At 47.8% G+C, this 20080-nt stretch overlaps 1 protein-coding gene and 2 long non-coding RNA genes across 5 annotated transcripts in view; 2 read left to right on the top strand and 1 right to left on the bottom strand.

Moving 5' to 3' along the window:
* ZNF592 (zinc finger protein 592) overlaps positions 1 to 14492 on the bottom strand; it is a 46967-nt gene extending 32475 nt beyond the window's left edge. The window contains exon 1 of one of the 2 annotated variants that reach the window (XM_040642838.1): positions 14439 to 14492. The gene's annotated coding sequence lies outside the window, so the exon portion shown is untranslated. The remainder of the gene's footprint in view (positions 1 to 14438) is intronic. The other variant, XM_040642837.1, reaches the window with a different exon arrangement.
* Positions 14493 to 14920: 428 nt separating this feature from the next.
* Positions 14921 to 18329, top strand: LOC103660212. 2 transcript variants are annotated; one of them, XR_567740.2, is made up of 3 exons: positions 14921 to 15351; positions 16735 to 17040; positions 18230 to 18329. It is a non-coding gene; the product is annotated as an uncharacterized LOC103660212 (long non-coding RNA). The 2 variants fall into 2 exon arrangements; XR_567739.2 differs by having other exon boundaries at positions 14922 to 15264.
* A 1722-nt stretch (positions 18330 to 20051) lies between these two features.
* Positions 20052 to 20080, top strand: part of LOC103660211 — a 7348-nt gene continuing 7319 nt past the window's right edge. The window contains exon 1 of the long non-coding RNA XR_567738.2: positions 20052 to 20080. This exon is cut by the window's right edge and continues 395 nt beyond it. This is a non-coding gene — a long non-coding RNA (uncharacterized LOC103660211).

Genomic DNA, 20080 nt, shown 5'->3' with positions numbered 1-20080 from the left:
GGGTAGGGACATGCTATTACTCTTGGGGTATCTCTGTGGTTCCCTTACATCTCTCTCTCTCTCTCTCTCTCTCTCTCTCTCTCTCTCTCTCACACACACACACACACACACACACACACACACACACACGTTCTTCCTCATCCCTTCTTCCTCCCTCTTCTCTTTCCCCTCTCCACAGAGACTGGATGGGCTCTTTCACCTGGGCTCTCAGACCTAAAGGCAGTCAGCCTTCTTCAGGAGAGCAAGGCAACAGCCAAGGCAGCTTTTCACCAACCACAGGGTACAGCAACAGATCCCACACCTGGATGTGTCCACAAGTGTGCCCAAGGGAATGACAGGAAACAAGGAATCTAAAGAAACACCCCTGGGGTGCCTGGGAGGCTCAGTAGGTTAAGCGTCAGCCTTCAGCTCAGGTCCTGATCCCAGGGTCCTGGGACTGAGTCCTACATAGGGTTCCCTGCTCAGCAGCTGCTTCTCTCTCTCCCTCTGCCTCTGTTGTTCCCCTGCTTGTGCTCGTGCTTGTGCTCGTCAAATAAATGAACAAAACCTTTAGAAAAAAAAAAAAAAGAACCACCCCTATGTGCCCTACTACCATCAGACAAAATGAAATATTAAAATTCCTTATCTTTTTAAGACACAAGGTGAAATATTTACAGATAAAATGATATCAGGGTGTCTGGGTGGCTCAGTCGGTTAAGTGTCCAACTCTTGGTTTCAGCTCTGGTCAGGATCCCAGGATCATGAGATCGAGTCCAGTGTTGGGCTCCACGGTCAGCATGGAGTCTGCTTGAGATTCTCTCCCTCTCCCTCTGCCCCTCCCCCCACCTGCACTCACTCTCCCTTTCTCAAATAAAATCTTTAAAAATAAATAAATAATAAAAATGATGTGATGTCTGAGATTTGCCTCAAAATGACACAGAGCAGGAGGAAGAGATCAAGGAGGGTGTTCACAAATGAAGATTAGCCATGAATTAATAACTACTGGATGTGGGTAAGGAGCACACGGAGGCTTATCCCATTATTTTCTCTACGTGTGTATACTTTAGCACTGTCAGGACCAGATCCGTGGTTGGTGGACTCTGTGAGTCCAACTAGATAATCACCAAGCTCACACCCATTAGGATAGCTATTAGAAAAAAAAGTAACAGTAAAAAAACCCCAGAAAATAACAAGTGTTGGTGAAGATGTGGAGAAATCAGAATCCTGTGCACGGCTGGTGGGAACATAACAGGGTGCGGCCACTGTGGGAAACAGAGGGCAGTTCCTAATGAAAATTAACCCTACAACCACCACTAGCAGTGCCACCCCCGGGTACATACCCAAACGGACTGAAAGCAGGGTCTCAAAGAGTCCTCTTCATACACGTGTTCATAGTAGCATTATTCACAATACCCAAAAGGTGAAAGCAACCCAAGTGTCCATCAACAGATGAATGGATGAACAAAATGTGATATAAATAAACAATGGAATATTACTCGGCCTTAAAAAGGCACAAAGTTCCAATACACGCTACGGCATGGATAAGCCTTGAGGACATTATGCTGAGTGAAATACGCCAGGTGTCAAAGGACAAACACTGTAGATTCCACCTAGGAATCCAGGTACCTGGGGCGGTCAAATGCATAGAGACAGAAAGCGTTAACAGTGGTTACCGGGGGTTAAGGGGGAGAGAGGACAGGGAGTTAGTGTTTAATGGGTACAGAGTTTCAGTTTGGGGTGGTGAAAAGATTCTGGATGGTGGCGATGGCTGTACAACTGTGCATGTACTTAATGCCACTGAACAGTACACTTAAAAATGGTTAAAATGGTCAATTTTGTTATGTATATTTTGCCACAATTAAAAAAAAGGCATCAAGGAACATAAAGACATCACTTGTGTCTCTCCAAGGCCAGCTCAGGTCAGCCTAGACATCATAGCTCAGAGAGGTTCTCAAAACAAGGGTGTGGTGCAGAGCTACGGAGAAAGGGATAACATCTACCTAGGCCACGGTCTAGTTTCCAAACACCACCGAAGGAAAGAAGAAAAATAAAATGTTTTTTAATAGACCTGAAGGTAAATGTCTAAGTAAGCTGAGGTAATAAGCACAATGATAAAAGTATATGTCAGACCCTGAGAAAAATCTCCAAACATAAATTCAAAGTCCCAGATTCAAGGCCCCAGAACGTCTCCCCCTCCCCGTCATGGTGTGGTGGTTCCAAGCACAGGCTCTACGTGGGTTCAAATACCAGCTCTACTACTCGCTAGCCATTTGACCTTACGGAGGTTTCTTCACCTCTGTTTCCCCATATGTAAAATGGGACTGTTGTAGGGATTCAATGAGTTAGTATTTGTAAAGTCCTTACAACACTGACTTCAACATAGCAAACGCACATGTTAAGCATTAGGCCACCAAACTCGGTGGCCAGCGAGCTTTACCTCATAGCTCTCCAGCGTGCCCCAGCAGACTGCTGGATCCCTAATGTCAGGCTGGTGGGAAGCATGCACAGGGGACAGCTCGGGAGGCCTGCTGAAGCCAAGGAGGCAGAGGGGCAGGTAAGCTGGGGAAAGCCACAGGAGGGGAGATGCAGGAAAGGGACAAGCACTGAGCAGGGACAAGAATGGGAGAAGATACAGAAAAGCCGGCAGAACCCATTTTTTAAAACTAGGTGATCCTCACTGTAGCTGAGCACCAGCATCACCTCAGGAACTGTAGAAAACTACTCACTCTTGGTCACAGCGCCCCAAGATTCGGGTTTAATTGGCCAGCGTGGAGAAACTGGTTAATGGCCCATCAAGGTCTGTGTGCCCACAAATGACAGAATGAAAAGCTGCATTTCAAATTCTGCTCACGCTTAGTCTAATTCTGCATTTCCTCATTTGACTTCATTTTTGTCTTAACTTTGAGAGACCAGCATTTAGTTTGGATTCGAAATACAGATAGAGAATATGAATGGAAAAATTTTAAAGGGAAGGGAAGGAAACTCATTATCCCAATTCTACAGAAGAGAAACAGAAAAACTTTTTTCCCCTAACTTTTTCTTCTTACTGGACCATCACATTTCAAAACACAAAAGAAGCAGACACTATGCTGTCCCAATGAGGACAAAAATGAGAGACCCGGGTACCAGGCACGGGAGTGTTTTATATCTGATGTCCTAAGTGAGTTAGTTCTGAGGTGCTCCAGGACGTGCCTGGTTATTTATTCCAGGTTAACCTTAGTTTGTTCCTATAGCCACCGGATTCCTCAGGTTATTCAAACTGTCTCTTGTCCCCAATAACTCGGCTTGGCTGCAGAAAGGGGCTGGCAAACCTCAGTTCTGGGCTTCGATGACCCAAGCTGCCTGCCTCTCCCTGGCCACCCTACCATGCCTGGATTTATAGAAGCTTTACAGCTTATAAAACACGATTCCCGCTTCACAAGGAACTCACCCCAGTGAGGGGCAGAGCCAAGATGAATGCTCAGGCTCCCACCTGCCTCCAAGGACCAAGCTAGGAGTTCCATCAGGGACTCTGAACCGAGAGGTCCGATGGCACACATTTCAGTTTTCCAACACCCTCCTCTTCCCAGGGTGCTACTGGAGATGGCACACATCTTCCTTCAGTCTGCTATGGAGACATTCACTACAGCCCTTGCCATAATTATGATGCACTTAGGGCGTTCTAAGACCAACATCAGTAAACAGTGCCCTAGAACATTGTTCTGATTTAGAGGTTCTTCCAACATCAGAAAGATTAAGAACTGTCAGAGCCAAAGAGACTCTAGGAAACCATTAAATTTAAGCCACTGACTCCACAAGCAAGGAAACGGAGGCCCAGAGAAGTGAGGTAGTCAAATGAGCTAAAGCACGTAAACATTACTGTGAAAGATGCCTGTTATTCCAGGCAAGGTGACCGGCCCTGCCTTAGGCTTCCCAGAGGGGCTGAATGAAGTCCTTTACTCACAGTTACCCATTCAAACGTCCCCATCAAATACCAGGTACGAGGCTTATTTAATCCTTAGATGAGTGATTCTAGTCCTGGATGTACATTAGGAACAGTCCGGGAGCAATGCTAATGCCTAACCCCTCCGCAGGCCAATTAAATCAGAATCTTTAGGGGTGGGCCCAGGCATTTTTTTAAACCATCACAGGTGACATTTAATTTGGGGCTGAGAACCATGGTCTATAGACCAAAGTGTGGTCCAGGGACCACTGGCCTCAAAAATCACCCAAAAACTTGTTAACAATGCAGACTTCTGGGCCTTCCTGGAAAATGACTACTTAGCAGTGGGGTAAACCTGGGCATCCGAAGCTCTGACAGTTACCTGGTGGTTATGGAACAATGGCACTGGCACTGAATGAGTCCCAGAAATGCACCTGTGCTCCAGGTGGCCCCAGAGGCCTGGATGGCCCAAGCAGCTGGCCCAAAAGAAGCTCCCAGATGATTCAGGCTCCCATGCCCCCTCTGACCCAAGAGCCACTGCAGAAGCCCCTTGGCATGGCCAGCCGCCAAGGCAACCCTTCCAGGAAGGAGACGGAGCTACCAGGGGCTTCCCAACTCATTCGGGTCCCCACCAGGGCTTACAAGCCCCATGGGACCACTCAGGCCTCCTCTCCCATACTTCCCCTGTCTCACTCCGGCACTGGCCACACTGACCTCTTTGCTGTTCCCAAAACTCCTCAAGCTTTTTCTGGCTTCAAGGACTTTGGTGCTTTTCTCTCCACCCTGATGCCTCTTCCCTCAGATATCTGCATGGCCCCCTCTCTCCTGCAGATCTCTGCTTAAATGTCTTTTTATCAATGAGACTTCCCTGACTTCCATATTTAAAATAGAAAATCTGTCTCCCCACCAAACCTCCCTATCCTCCATCTCTGCTTTGTTTTTCTCCATCATACTTTATATTTTGGTTGTTATCTCTAAGCCTACACACACCAGAATATGAGTTCCATGAAGGTAAGATTTTTATTTGATTCCTGTTATTTGATTCCAGGAAACTTCCCAGTGCCTAAAATAGTGCCCGGCACACAGCAAGCACTCAAATACTTATTCTAGGAATGAATACATCAGAAACACCAATCTCAACACATAGCTTATACCAAAAGATCACAAGAAAGAAGCTGATTATACCCAAATCATTGCTCCACTGATCTCATCTTGGTAAAAGTCTTTTTAAAAACAGGCCAGAAGCCTAATGAAACAGAAACCACTTAGAAATAAGTATTTCCAGTCAATTAACCCAATCCAAATGGGTTTGTGAGTCAAAGACAATTTGTTCTGAGAAACAGATAAAACTATGGAGACAGAAAATGAAGTTGAGAGAAGGTGATCGAACAAATGGATTTCAGATACTGTCCTGGTATGTGCATAGGTTCAAAAGAAAACCCAAGAGCACTGACAGCTACTCTCAGACAGGAAACAGTTTTCAGCAGACCAGAAAGAAGAGAAAGGCTCCGATCCTGGGTTACAGTCTGTGAGCACAGACCCAGTGCAGGATACGACCACATGCTTACCACCAGACCCACCAACCCAGTAAACCTAAGGAGGGCCCTTCCTTTCCCCCTTTCTCCTACTCACACCCCACCTGCCTCCAAAACTCATGGGAAGCCACAGACAATACTTGAGCTCTACAAAGTTGGGAATGCTAGAAGCCTCTGTCGAGGCAGCCACACGGAATCGGGGAGCATCCTGTCACGACCCGGTATCACCGATGTCATCCGTTCCACATCCTTACCCTTGTTGCCTCTCTCCTCCCCACCTCAGTCTCTCCGGGACCGTCATCCTGCGCGTCTCCTGGAGATCAGTCTTCCCCACACACCACTCCAATCAGGTCACTCACTTTTCTCAAAGCCCTAAGTGGTTTCCTATCACCTACCACAGCTCCTCCCACTCTCTGGCCAGGCTTTTGAGAACCTCTACCCTCTAGACCTAGACCAAGTCCACCGATTTTATATTTCCACAGGTGCTTCCTCACCTGCCTCAAAGGCCCAATCACTGCCTTCTTCAACTCGCCAGTAAGAGGTAAGATTGTAGCGACCGGGGGCGCCTGGGTGGCATAGGGGCGCCTGGGTGACACAGCGGTTAAGCGTCTGCCTTCGGCTCAGGGCGTGATCCCGGCGCTGCGGGATCGAGCCCCACATCAGGCTCCTCCGCTATGAGCCTGCTTCTCCCTCTCCCACTGCCCCTGCTGTGTTCCTGTCTCTCTGGCTGTCTCTATCTCTGTTGAATAAATAAATAAAATCTTTAATTAAAAAAAAAAAAAGATTGTAGCACCGAACACACTGGACCATGTCTCCAATCTCCATTCCTGCCAAGATCGTCCCTGCTCTCCACATCATCCACACCCGTTCTTTCCCCTCCAGCCTTTCCGGCTCCATTGCCACAATACACACACACTGCACTCACACATGCACGTGCGTTCATTCACTCAATGATGGTGAGTGAGCACCTACTATGTGCCAGGTCCCCACCCCCGCAGTGCTGACATTCCACAGGATGGAGAGACACAGTCACAAACAAGCAGATTCAGGACGAGTCACAGAGCTTTCCTCAACAGGAGCTCCTCAACCGAAATCAAAAATGGGAGTGACTATTTTTTTTCAATTCTGATGCAAGTGAGAGCAAGCCATGTGAACATGGGGGAAAAGAGGTTTCAAGCAGAGGGAAGAGCAAGTGAAAAGTGCTCGGTGCACTCAAGGAACACAAACTGGAGTAGAGGCGGTCAGAGGAGATGGGGTAGGAAGCAGATAACAAAGGGCCACCTCAAGACTGACGTTTACTCTTTGACAGAAGGTTTCAGGAGGACTTGAGGAAAGGGCTGACACCCTCTGACTTACACTGTCCAAGAATCACTCCCCTCTGCCTATGCATTCCAGCCCTCTATCATGAAGTATAAAATTAAAAGGAAGTTTTCTTCTTGAATGTTCTAAAATTTTCCAAAGTAAGCATATATTAGCTTTTAAATGAAGGGGGGGAAAAAAGCAATCTTCCCAGCCCTTTAAGACTCAGCCCAAATTCCACCTCTGCCTCAAAGCCCGCTGGGCCAGTGCTAGGACCATGCCCGTGCTGCACCCTAGGCCCCAGCAGCCGGACCACCCGGGCGACCCCACAGTCAGCAGGACGTGCCTGCAACAACTAATGTGCATCAAAGTTTCTTCTGCTGCCCTCACGTCTCTCCTGCCCTGCAGGAGTGTGTCCCTTCGGATACTCTTGCCCCCAAGTGCCTGCCTGGGCCCCAGTCTTTCTCTCAGTTGACTTAATTAATTCCTGGTAATTAAAGCTACTATTTGGTGATGAACCGCTAAGAGTCTGACCTCTCCCAGGGGGGTGTAAATATTTTAAAAGGGGAGTCTAAGTGGAAACACAAAAGCCTTAGACTCAGAGAACCGGAGCTAGAATGGTGGAATGATAGGCACTGGGTTCCTATTTTGTGGGTCGCCGGCTACCTTCTCCTAATGGGTTCAGGGGCTTGGAGAAACAGTGGCGCAGGGAGACAAGTGAAGAAATGAAAGATGAGATTACATCATTGCCACAACCTCCTTCCTCCCAAAGGGCTATTCAATCCATTTTGGGTACCAGAGAATGTTCCCCAGAGGTAACCCCAGCCATCTCAGAGGGGTGATCCGTGTGGAAGTAACCACCACCTCAGCAAGAAAAGCCCCCTTAAGACATGTCTGGTCTGAAAGCAAATCGTTCTTTAATTGCTTTCAGTGGGGGGAACTCCTTGAGGGCAAAGTTCATCTCACATGATTCTTTTATGCTCCACAGAGCACCCAGCTCTGGGCTGGGCCCAGGCTAGGCCTTTCATGAGCAACTGTAGATTCCCGATCAATGATGGCCCAGTTGCAAAAAGGCTCCACGGGATTTTAAATACAAGTAAACATTCTAATTAAGAATAACAGTAGAGGGGCGCCTGGGTGGCACAGCGGTTAAGCGTCTGCCTTCAGCTCAGGGCGTGATTCCAGCGTTATGGGATCGAGCCTCACATCAGGCTCCTCCGCTATAAGCCTGCTTCTTCCTCTCCCACTCTCCCTGCTTGTGTTCCCTCTCTCGCTGGCTGTCTCTCTCTCTGTCAAATAAATAAATAAAATCTTTAAAAAACAGAGTAACGGTAGAATTAGTCACACATCTAATATTTTTAAGGGCCTGATGATTTATAGCCTTAGTGAAGTCTCAGCCAGTTCAGCTCGGGTCTGGAGAGTCTGTCCAACAAGGCAAGGCAGCGAGCAGCCCCTGCCCATACAGACCAGAGCCGCGGCAGAGCCAAGCCCCAGAAGACTCTGAACAGCTGCTTGCTGCCCACCCCTGGGCTCCCCGCTCTTCTGAAAATGCCAAACCTCTGCCTCAGATGTGTTTTCAGGCCCTAGAAGAGCCCTGAAAGGCCTGCAGTTACAATGGACACCTGTCTTCAAAACCTCTCTTTCTGGTCGCACTCTGCCCTTTCTTTGGCTGGCTAAGGAACAACTTCAACTTGAGAAGCTGACTCGGCAGATAGGAGTAGGGTGCTGTATACCGCAGCAGACCAGAGCCCACTCCGCTGGCTCCGGCTCGGCTCCAGCTCGCCAAGGGCAGTGTGGGTAAGCTGTTCCTTTGCCCCAAGACTGGATGAAAATGAGGAAGAAGTAGCCACCCCCCTCCCACCTCACACCCAGAATGAGCTGAACTCCCAGGAGGGAAATCCTAGGAATGCATGTGAGGCTTACACACAGGAACCCCTTTCTTTACAGTCTCATGACTCCCAGGTTGTAACACTAAGGCCTCCAGCATCCCCCATGTGGACGGGCAGATGAAGGCCCAGGGCCACGCCCAGAGGAGTGATTTCTTTAAAAGCACTCCTCAAGAAAACACCCACCAATGAAGCGAGAAGCCAAGTCACACCCTTATTGCCCCTCCCAGATGGCGCAGCCCCGGACCTCTGAATTCAGGGACTCGCCCCGTCAGAGGTCCTAGCCTAATTCACCTCGCATCTAACAAAGGCATCTTCCCCTGAGTAACTAAGGAGGGGTGGCCAGCTCCGACATCATGCCTCTTCCATAAGGCCATTTTTCTGGGCAGTTTGAGATTTTGCCTCAGGGCATTCAAATTTATCTCCAAAATGAAAATAGACTAACTGGTTATTTGTTTTTGTAAAGATGATACACAAACCTAGAGAAATTCAAGTGACAGGCAAACACGTAAACAAAAGTAAAAACCACCCAATCCCACCACTCAGAAGGAAGGAGATCTCACAGTAAACTCTGTTCTGCAGAAAGGAGGTGAGTCCATTCTGAATTAAACCTAGAGAGTAGTAGGTCATGATTCTCTGAATAAGCCTGGAGACCTCGTTTTGCAAAAGACCCTTAATGTCACCTCTGAACTAGCCAAAGCATTTTTCTAGGGGGCTCCAATAACTGTGGAACTTTCATCAAAGACACAACAAAGTTATACAGAACCCCTCATCCCCCTACACACACTCTGGTTGCAGGCCGGGAGTTAATTTGTTCAGTGGACACATTCTTTTTTTCACTCAACACTGTGGCAGTCTTTCCACAATCAATCACAAGGATAGATCTCATCAGCCTTTTCATCTCCTGGAGTATGTTAATGACAGAAAAGGGGCCACCATTAACTCTTGATCCAACACCTTCAGAATCTAAAATGGAGAAGGTAAAGGACTTACCCAAAGTCACACAGTGAACAGGACAGCCCAGAAGTGCTGAGAAGTTTGAGGAACAACTCTGTGGGTGACACCAACTTGAAAGGTGTTCATTAACTTTTCTTTGAGTCATAAAAAGGATCCATATGTCATTTCAACACACACATAACACACTTCCCACTTCAAATAAAAGTAAATGGTTGGCTGAAGTGGCACTCTGATCTCCTAAAACATTTCTCAAAATTAATTAGCTAATGGATATCACAATCCTACACTCCTAGAACACTGGACTGGATGCCCAGAAATGGAAACGAATGCAGCTTGTGAGTACATGCGAATTCTCTCCTACTCGGGATATTCCTATTTTTGTAGGAAAAGAAAAAGTTAAAACGAAGTTACATGTAAAGATAGAGCTAGAGATAAAGATCTAATACAAACACTAAATATTAAAATGTTGACAGTAGCTCTAGGTCAGAGGACTTATTGGTTACTTATATTTCCTTTGTATACCTATCTGTGCTCCCTACATTTTCTACATGAATATACTGCTGTAATTCTTTTTAGAGTTTTAAAGGAAAAATAATTAGTCCACGATCTAGGTTGGTCTATTTGGATTTTATTTTTCATTATAGAAAAACAGAGATTCAAAACTCTAGGAGATCCACCACTCTTCCCAGTTTTGCAGAAGCAGAAAGAAGTGTTAAGACAAAGCTCAAATGCCACGAAGATTTCAATCCAGTAGGAAAGCTCACCGTGGCCAGGCTGAGCAGAGGGCAGGAGTTACTACTTTCTTTTCTGTCTCCAATGTGTAGGGAAGATGAAAATTCTAAACCAATCTCTCCTTCCAGTGCAACCAAAAGCTCCCCGCCCCCTCCATGAGTTCACAGACCTCTGTTCCCTGAACAATTTCCAATACATCTGTCCACAACCACCCGTGAGCTACGAGACTACCCACACCACTTAGAATCTGGATACCAGTTCTGAGGAATCCCCTTTTCCAGTATTTTATTTCTAAAAAAAGGTACTCCTCCTCTTCCTTAAGATTCACAAACTTATGATCCAGCCCACACCATACAGAATCATGCATTTGATCAATTAATAATCGTGGTTGGCCACACTGTATAGAGCTTAAGTAAAGATTATGTTAACAAAAAAGATGAGTTTTCACGGGCCTGAGAAAAACAAACAGGAATTGAGGAGCAAGAGTTTAATATGTCCTAGCCCTGGCCAGAAGGGGGGGGGGGGATGGCCAGAGGACAGAACATCTGTCATTCTGCAGTTTCATTTCTCATGGCCAGTTAATACCGAGTTTATGCATCAGTCGATTCCAAGTTTGGTTAGTGAGTCAGTCTGCCTGGATCCAATAAGCTCCGAGTGCCCCACAAAACTGAATTTTAGGACTATGAGAACCAGATCCTGAAACATAGTGATCCCGCCAAAAGAAAGCCACCCCCAGGATGACATCTGTCTCCACTAACTCCAAAATCAACCATGGTATGTATCTGATACTCTGATGTATCCAATACTCATCTAATAATACTCTCTGTGGCTTGTAGAATAAAATCCAAACTGACCTGCCTTTTACAGCTCCAACTCCAGCTCAGTTTTCCAGCCTCCTGCCCATACCAACCAAGCCTCTCATGGCTCCATGCTTTCGTACATAGCTCTCTCTACCTAGACTGTCCTTTGCCCAGTCTTACTGGCCTGTAAAACTCCTATTCTTCCTCCAAAGCCCAGTTCAAAAGTCACCTCTGCCCTGAAGTCTTCCCTACTCCCCCCAGCCATTTAGTTCCTACTGCTCCCAAAAGCTCTCTAGCTACAGGTGCGTTAGAGAACTTGTCAAGTACATTGTAGCTCACCCGTTTACACAACTGACCTCCCGTGGACACCCTGCCGTTCTGAAGGGAAGAAACTCACTTTATATTCAAAAGTCCTAGCACAGCGTCAAGAATGAAATGGGGGATCAATGTTGAATGACTGATCACATGGAACACTGGCATTACGTTATTTAGAGAAAAAGGGAGGGCAAAAAGAGTCTCACAAAATCCAAGAATTAAATTATCTATATATTTAATCTCATCCCGTGTGACCATAACATAGCTAAAAGACAGCACGAAAGTTTTAAAAATTTAATGATAGCAACTAACATGTGAGGTAAGTGCTACAATGTCTACGTGGCTTGGTTAATCTGATATGCACAACAGCCCCGTGAGGTAGGTACTTTTATCTGCATTTACCAACGCTATGAGATAGGTACTTTGATCTTTATTTAAGCTGGGAAAAGCTTGAGGCCTTTCCAAATAGGAAACTGAGGCACATAAGAAATAAACTCAAAATCATTCTGTTAGCAAGTGGCAGAAGCAAGATGCAAACTCCAGTAGTCTGGTCCTAGAGCCAGTGGGCTCTGGGATCGTGGAGACCTGGGTCTGAGTCCAGATTATGTTACAAACGTGGTTTTGGATAAGTCATCTATCCCCTCTGGGCTTGTATCTGTAAAAGGGGCAGGACAACTTTCTCTTAAGTTGCAGAGAGGATGAAGTTAAATCTGATGTTTGCAGAAGTCTCTCAAATTGATTCTCCCACCTAGCAGGCACTCCATAAATGCTAATTCATCTTCCTTTCCCTTCCTAAAAGCTGCACAAAATAGACTTTGAGGAAAAGGATCTCTGGAAAAGAGGAAGACTGAGGAAAAGACTGCTCTGAGGCTTTTCGAAGCAGATCAAGTAGTTAGGCCACTCAACACAGAAAGCCTCGCCTTACCTGCTTATCTCAAAGTCCATTCCCCACACAGAGGCCGGAGACCTTTTAAAATGTAAATGTCATCATGTCAATTGCTTGAAGCCCCTCAAAGGTTCCTAATTTCACTGGGGATACAAACCAAAGTTGAGGGAGGGGTAGGAGAGGGAGGCATTCTGTCCCCAAGGTCCCCTGTGATCTAACTCACCTCTCTCTCTACAAACTTATCTCCCCTCTTCCTTTCCCCCTCCAGCCACACAGGCCTCTTTCACTTCCTCCAACTTGCCAAGCTCCGTGCTGCTCCACACATGGTTAACTCTTAACCCTCCTTCAGGTCTCAGCCCAGACGTCACTTCCTCAGGGAAGCCTTTCTGAAGCCCCCAGATCAAATCATGGCCCATCACTCTCAGCACTCTGCCCATCTTTCCAAGCTCGAACTCAGCACAGTTTGAAATGATTAGTTTACCACTTCCTTCAAAGTTTTATTCAAAAGACACCTTCTTAGAAGGCCTTCCCAGGTCACTTGAATGTAAATTCAACCTCCGCCCAGTATCTCATATCCTCCTTCCCTATCTTCTTTTTCTCCCTAGCATTTAGCCCCTTTTAAGAGGCTACATTTTTCATTATATACTTTATTTTACTGTCTTCCGCCCGCCACACACACCAGATTGAAAGCTCAAGGGCAGTTATTTTTGCTTACTTTCTTCACAGCATCTAAAACAATGCCTGGCACATATTTGTTGACAAATATTTGGTGTGGAACGAAATTTCCAGATTATTTATTATTGGGCTTTCCCACTATGCTATGAGCTCAAGTTAAAACACGTCTTTCTGGTTTACCACCATCCTCCCAACACCTAGTCCAGGGTCCAGGACATAATAAGTGCTCAGTAAAAATTTACTGAGTGTATCAAAGCCATGACCATTGGAAAAATGGTCAAATTATGCGTGCTATAACCACGCTTCCTCCTCTCTTTCAGTGTGCAAGGTACCTGTGAGTTTGAGGAAACAGACCCATGAAATCCCAGCAAGCACCCACCAGGCCAGGCATCTGTCTGTCCACATCCTGTATGCTCAGCCACACCGTACACACCAACAGATGCACCCTACAGGCCCTATATGAACAGAGACCTGAAGGCAGGGGGGCCAACCCTAGGCCTAATACCATCTTACCCCCAAGTCCCATTCTCCTACTGCCAGGCCTATTCTAGGCTAGTCCTGGGTGCCAGACATGCTTCCCTGGGGGGGCCTGTGGATTTATTCCAGTCCAGGACTTTTAATGCCCCCTCTGGCCTACTCAAAGAAACAGAAAGTTAAAAATCCCTGAGCAGCTCCCACAATCCTGGGGTTCTCAGGAACAGGCATACCTAAGGTCGTATGGACCCCTCCCCCTCACACACGCTGATCCAAGGCCAGGAGGCCATCTGTCCAGCAGACGCTACCCTGTCCTCTCTCGGGTCACATTGAACCTTCCCCCCCACACACACACCCAGGTTGGCAGGAAGAGCCCCTGCAGAGAGATAATTTCCACCCTAATCAACAGGCCTGGTCACCCCCTGAAGACCCCCAACTCTGGAGCAGGAATACCTGTCTGCTCCCGAAGAAACCTACCCCAGGGTCAGAACTTGGGCGGAGGTGGGGGGAGGGACCGAGGGGCCCCCAAGAGGGTCGATCCCCGAAGTGTCCGCCCCGGGACGGCGCCAGCTCTCGGCGCGGCGGGGGACGGAAGGGCTGACAGGGCGCCCCGGCGGGGTGAAGTGGCACCGTTATCCGCGCCCGAGCAGGGGGCCGCGGGCTGTGGCCGAGGGCGGCCGCCTGTCCCGCGCGGGGAGGACGGCGGCGGCGGGTCGCGGCGGCAGCGGCAGGCGGCCCGTCGGCCGGGGGCGGGGTGGGGTGGCGGCCGGGGCCCGCCAGGCGGCGGTCGGGGGAAGTGGCTGCCGCCTCGCCTCGGGCGGCGCGCAGGGTCCGCCCGGCTGCAGGGCCGCAGCGCGGCGCAGGCTCGGCCCCGGCTCGGCACGGCGCGGCTCCGGCCCGCGGACTGGGGCGGCCTCGGCGGCGGCGGCGGCCCCGGCCCGCAGGCTCCCGCCCCGGCCCGCCCGCGGGGGCGCTTACCTGGCGGCGGCGGCGGCTGCAGGCCCCAGGCTCGGCCGCGCGCGTCCCACGCCGGCTGCGGAGCCAACATGGCGACGGCGGTGGCGGGCGGGCTGCGGCTCCGGGGGCGGAGCGGGGGCGGGAGCCGGCCCGGCGGCGGGACCCGGCTGGGGCCGCGGGCGGGGGGGTGAGGGGGGGCGGGCGGAAGGCGACTCGGACCTGGGCGCCGGCCCAGGGCGGCGCGGCGGAGGGGCTACCCCGGCCTGGGCCCGGCCTCGGGCCTCCAGCTCCCGCCTCCGGCCTCCCGCCTCCGCCCCGAGGCGAGGCTGCGGCGCGGGCCCGACGGCGGCGGCGGCGGCGGCGGGCGGGCGGGGCGGGGCGGCACGCAGCGCAGGGCTGGACCCCCGACCCCGCGCGCCCGGCCGAGGCCCCCGCCCCTGCCCCGCCCGCCCGCCGGGCCGGCCAAGTGCCCCGGCGCCGCGGCTCCGGCCCGGCGGCCGCTCCCAGAGCCCTGGGCCCCTCGTCCTCCGCCGCGCCTCCCGGGCGGGGGCCTTGGGCAGGGACCGCCGTCTCCCGCTAGAGGGACCCGAGCTGCCCCCGCGGCCGTCTCGCCCCAGCGGACGGCGAGCGCCTCCGGAGCCGGGACGGCGTCCTCGTCACTAGATCTGGCACGTAGTGGGGCCTAGCAAGAGGCTGCCAGGTGGAAGGAAGCAGAGGTGGCGCGGGCCCGGCACTTAGTGGGTGCGCCCTCAGTGTGTGGTCATTGCCGGCCTGGGAGACTTGCTCGCAGGCTTGGAGGCGGGGGGCACTCTGACGTGTCGCCTCTGGGAGAACCGTGAGACCCGCGGTGAGCAGAGTTGACGACCGGCACCCGGGGCCTCCCGGGGGTAGCCTGGGAGATCTCTTGAGTGGCGGGGGAAGCTCTGACTGCAAGGTGAGAACGCAGAGAGGCGGGCAGAAGGCCAGGAGGGTGACCCGCAGGACCTTCCAAGACCCCAGCGCACCTGGAAGCGGGCGGTCTTAAGGTGCTAGGTCAGGGTGCGGGAGCGCAGAGGTGAGGCCCTGGTGTCTGACAGGGGGCACCCACCGCTGACCGTGGAGAAATTCCTTCTGAAGAACCAGGAAAGAGATGCCAATTTGCAAGAGGGGTGGAACTAGCTTTCAGCCAGGGCCCGCTGTGCGCCTGGCAGTGAGCTGAGTTGAGCACTGGGATAAGAAGTGTGTGAAGCAATTAAAGCAGAAAGGGTGATCTTTTCAGAAGTGTGGCAGTGAGCCGGAGAATAAGAGCAAAGGAGAGAGGCGATTTCTTTATCCCCGCCCCCCGCACCCCAATATGAGGTGAAGTTCTCAAATAAAGGAGCTAAGAGGAGAGAATAAGAGACGAGAGATGGGATAATTAATGGTGCAAGATCCCAGAAAAGGAAAATGAGATAGATACGGCTGGTGGAGGGGGAGGAAGAGATCAGAGAAGAGGGACACCTCTTCCTACAAGATTTAAAGGATGCATAAAGATGGAAATATTTTGAGATGGGGAGGCATTGCTACTGAGTCCTTCATGTTTCCCTGGATCAGCTGCCTAGATGACCCCCAAAGTCATCCGTAAGCCTTCTGGGGTTACTGTCCTTTAAAACTTAAGTGCAGTTGGCTCAAACCCCTTTTCCTCTTGAAGTGGGAAAGCCAGCATACCCGCCAGTATTTCCAAAGATTCATAGGGAAACTTACATTTCTCCTAATTATCCTATTGGCCCCAATTTTCTATTATGCTATTTTAGGAAATTTGTTATCGTACCCTGGATACCACCCCATTTATACTCCCCCAAAATATAGCACCATATGTGAAAACAAAGTACCCAATGTTATATGATTGTTAAATAAATTATAGTTTATTTGTAACCATTAAAAATCATGTTGAAGGGAAAGATTAATGACATGGGAAATATTTGTAATTGAAAAGCACATCATAAGATGATATAATACTAGCTTGTAATATATAAATATACTATGCATATCACACATAGATATCATGCCTCGATAAATTGGATTTTTATTTTCTTCTGTGACTTCTTCATTTTCTTATTTTCACAGTACACTAATATTTCTCTTTAAATCAGGAAAAATGATATTTAAAAGTATCTTTAAGAAAGGTATTTTTTAAGAAATCTTTTTGGAGTCAAAAGAGATATTAGGAATTAAGAAAGGAGGGGGCGCCTGGATGGCTCAGTTGGTAGAGCATGGGACTCGCAATCTCAGGGTCTTGAGTTGAAGCCCCACGTTGGGTATGGAGCCTCCTTTAAACAAAAATTTTTTTTTCTTTAAGGAATCAAGAAGAAAGGAAATTGCAAATGGATCTTTGAAGGATGGAAGGGACTTAAGTCAGCAGAGATGAGCTGACTGGGGAGGCTGCCCTCCACAGGAGGAACACTGCAATCAAGGACACAAAATAAGAAATGGATGGGGTGTTCAAGGAACACCAGAAGTTGGTTTGGTTGAAGCATAGGATTCAAGGTGGAGAAAAGTAGGAGACAAAGTCCAGAAAAATAAGATGGGGCCATGGTCTCGAATGCCAAGCTAAACCTTTTGTAATTTGCGGTTGAGAAGAACCCCTGGAGCTTGAACTGTGCAGGTGATAAATTTTAAAGTAGATTTTCCCGTAACCTCTTACTTAATGAGGTTCTGGATCTCAGCCCTTCTAACTTAATGATATTTGGATATTTGATTGACTCAGCAGTGAGGTAGGGGCAACAGTTTTTGCATTCCAACTCTTTACAGAATGAGAACTGGCCCTTGCTTCTCTGCCTGTTAATTACTACAACCTTTATTCAAAAGGCACCAGAGTTTCAGAGAGAACAGATTAGCAAAGAATGAGGACGAGAGGAATAAGAAATGTGCACCTTAAACCAGTGCTTTTTTTTTTTTTTTACAACTTTCTATGAGTTTGGCTTTTTTTAGATTCCACAAATGAGTGAGGTCATACGGTATTTGTCTTTCTCTGACTTATTTCACATAGCATAACACCCTCAAGATTCATCCATGTTGTCAAAAATGGCAGGATTTCCTTCTTTTTTTATTAGTGAATAATATTCTTGGCAAACATTTTTTTTTAAAGATTTTATTTATTTGACAGAGAGAGAGCCAGCAAGAGAGGGAACACAAGCAGGGGGAGTGGGAGAGGAAGAAGCAGGCTCCCAGCCAAGGAGCCTGATGTGGGGCTCAATCCCAGACCGCTGGGATCACGCCCTGAGCCGAAGGCAGACGCTTAACAACTGAGCCACCCTACGCTTAACAACTGAGCCACCCAGGCACCCCCTTGGCAAACTTTTTTGATTGTGACCTTCTATACAAAATATATTGCTCATCTCAACCCAGAATATACACATGGATGTATATAAATTCACCTCTGAGCCGGAAGTTTCATGACATATTACTCATATGCACTGCTGGCTGATACTTTCAACTTGATTATTTTTATTTCTTTTCGAACAGTGGTCAGACCCTATTACATTGATTTTATGACCCACTATAGGGTTACAAAATGCCTCAAAGGACATTGAAAAGAGGCTAGAGTATCCCCTGCTATGTTTACAGTTCTCATTTAAATAGCCACATAGACTGTGACCTTCAGTTTGCCATGTTTACATGTCCCAGAAGTCAACAGGACAGTCAAGGCTCTCTCAGGATGTGGTGGGGGCGGGGATAGAAGGATTGGCACAAGCCCTGTTTGGGTTCCTCTTCCCTTCTTAGCAAATATTTCCTGATAGCAATATTTCTCAGAAGCCATAAATGTTCTCTTCTTTGTTTGGCCTGAGATGCAGATTGAACTTCAGACAACGCTGGGCTACCACCTGTAAACCAGAGACAACTTTCCATTTGAATGAACAGAATCACAGACTAAAATAAAAGGGGAATAATGTATCTTGATTGTGACAGTACATAGAAGCTGTTGTATCCACCACTGTTGGAATATGATAGGGAAAGTAAGTACCATCCCTTTCTTCTAAGTCCAGAACCAATGAGAAGATGAAAATACAACTCCATCACCAATAGAGCTGAACTCAAGTATGTGGCTTGACTGATGACTGTAGCCTTTTTAATATTCCCTGAATTAAAATGATCTCCCCCAAAACTCCAACCTCCCCCTTAAGGGGGCCTAACAACTTTCACTGTGTCTAATTAGAGAACATTGCACTCTCTCTGAGGGCAGGCAGATCCAAATTCACCAGTTAGGTAAGTCTGGGACGAATTCTCTCCCACCCGCCCTCTTATCAAAACAAAACAAAAAAGTTAGGGAATAAGGATCTATCTCTGCCCAAACAAATTGGGTCTGACCCAATAGTTAGGCAGCTGAACAGGAAAGTATATTAATGCAGTGAATTATAAAAAATGGCAAATCCATACCTTAACATCTCGTCACTTAAAACCTGTAAGGAACACCCATTTGCCAGTCTTCGGATGTGAGGCCAAAATTTTTCTTTGAGCAAGAGTGCCGATTAGAGTGTTCTTGAGATCTTTCTTACAGAAATCCTATCCACGGTATATTTTCTGTGCTTTCCAATTTGTTTCTTTAAAGTTGACTAAGGACTTAAAACTTCTTGCAAAGCAATATAAGAGAAGCCTTCCTCTTTAAAAAAAAAAAAATCCTTTGTAATTGTCTCACCCTCATCTGGTTTGACAGTAATTTTCAAATGGTTGTTAGCTAATATTTCCAGAGCATTCAACTGACATTTCATAGAAACAACTGTTTCTTTTCATGCTTATGTTTCATCGGTTTGTGTAACTTAAATTAATTACACTCTGGCACACGGCTGTCACAGGGAGGGTTGGGACCAAACACAACAGACTCTTGTTAGGCATCTAACTCAATTGGTAGGAAGAAGTGTGTAGGAAATCCAGAGATGAAAGCATTCAGTAGGTCATGGGTAGTAGTCAATATGTTTAACTGGAGGGACTAGAAAGTGTTGATTCCAGAGAGTCAACTGAAAGAGAGCCATTAATGCTCATAGACTAGTATGACCAACTCTGTGTATATCTTAACCTTCTTCTTCCATCATTTGTCCATTTTATAGTCCACTCAAAATCACTGTCCCTCCATTCCCATTTAGCTAAACATGGCTTTGAATGGCTTAGGATTGGTATGGCTATCAAAGAAATTCAAATGGTAACATCACACACTGCATTAGCAAAATATACATACCTTATTCACTTTCCAGTGCTAGTAAGATGATGTAATTGGTACATTCAGAGAAAGCTGTGGCCATGTGAACGGGCATCATCCCTTTAAGAAGCAACTGACCTTACTTCTGAAGAGCCTTAAAAGAAATGTGGCCCTTTTGACTCATCAATACCACTCTTGGAAACTTTTCCTGGGGAAATAACCCTCCCCCAAAGAGAATGGCCACATGTACAATATTTACTATAGCCTTATTTGTGGTAGGGAAAATTGGAGTAACTTATGGTATGTAACATTGTGTAACTTACCACTGAGTAAGCAGAAAGGAGTAACTTGGAAAACATTTGATTACATATTATTCGGAGAAAGATACAGCTTGTTCCACTACACTAAAAACCTGAAACTGAATTGTATACTTTAAAAGGGTGAATTTTGTGAATCATAGCTCAACTTTTCAAAAAAGATACAATTCTGTATTTTTGCTTTTGTATCAGCC

Source organism: Ursus maritimus, unplaced genomic scaffold, assembly GCF_017311325.1.
Source record: "Ursus maritimus isolate PB19 unplaced genomic scaffold, ASM1731132v1 scaffold_27, whole genome shotgun sequence".
In the NCBI taxonomy this organism is placed as follows: domain Eukaryota; kingdom Metazoa; phylum Chordata; class Mammalia; order Carnivora; family Ursidae; genus Ursus; species Ursus maritimus.
Note: the sequence above shows the minus strand (reverse complement) of the source record. Positions and strands in the feature narration are given on the sequence as shown.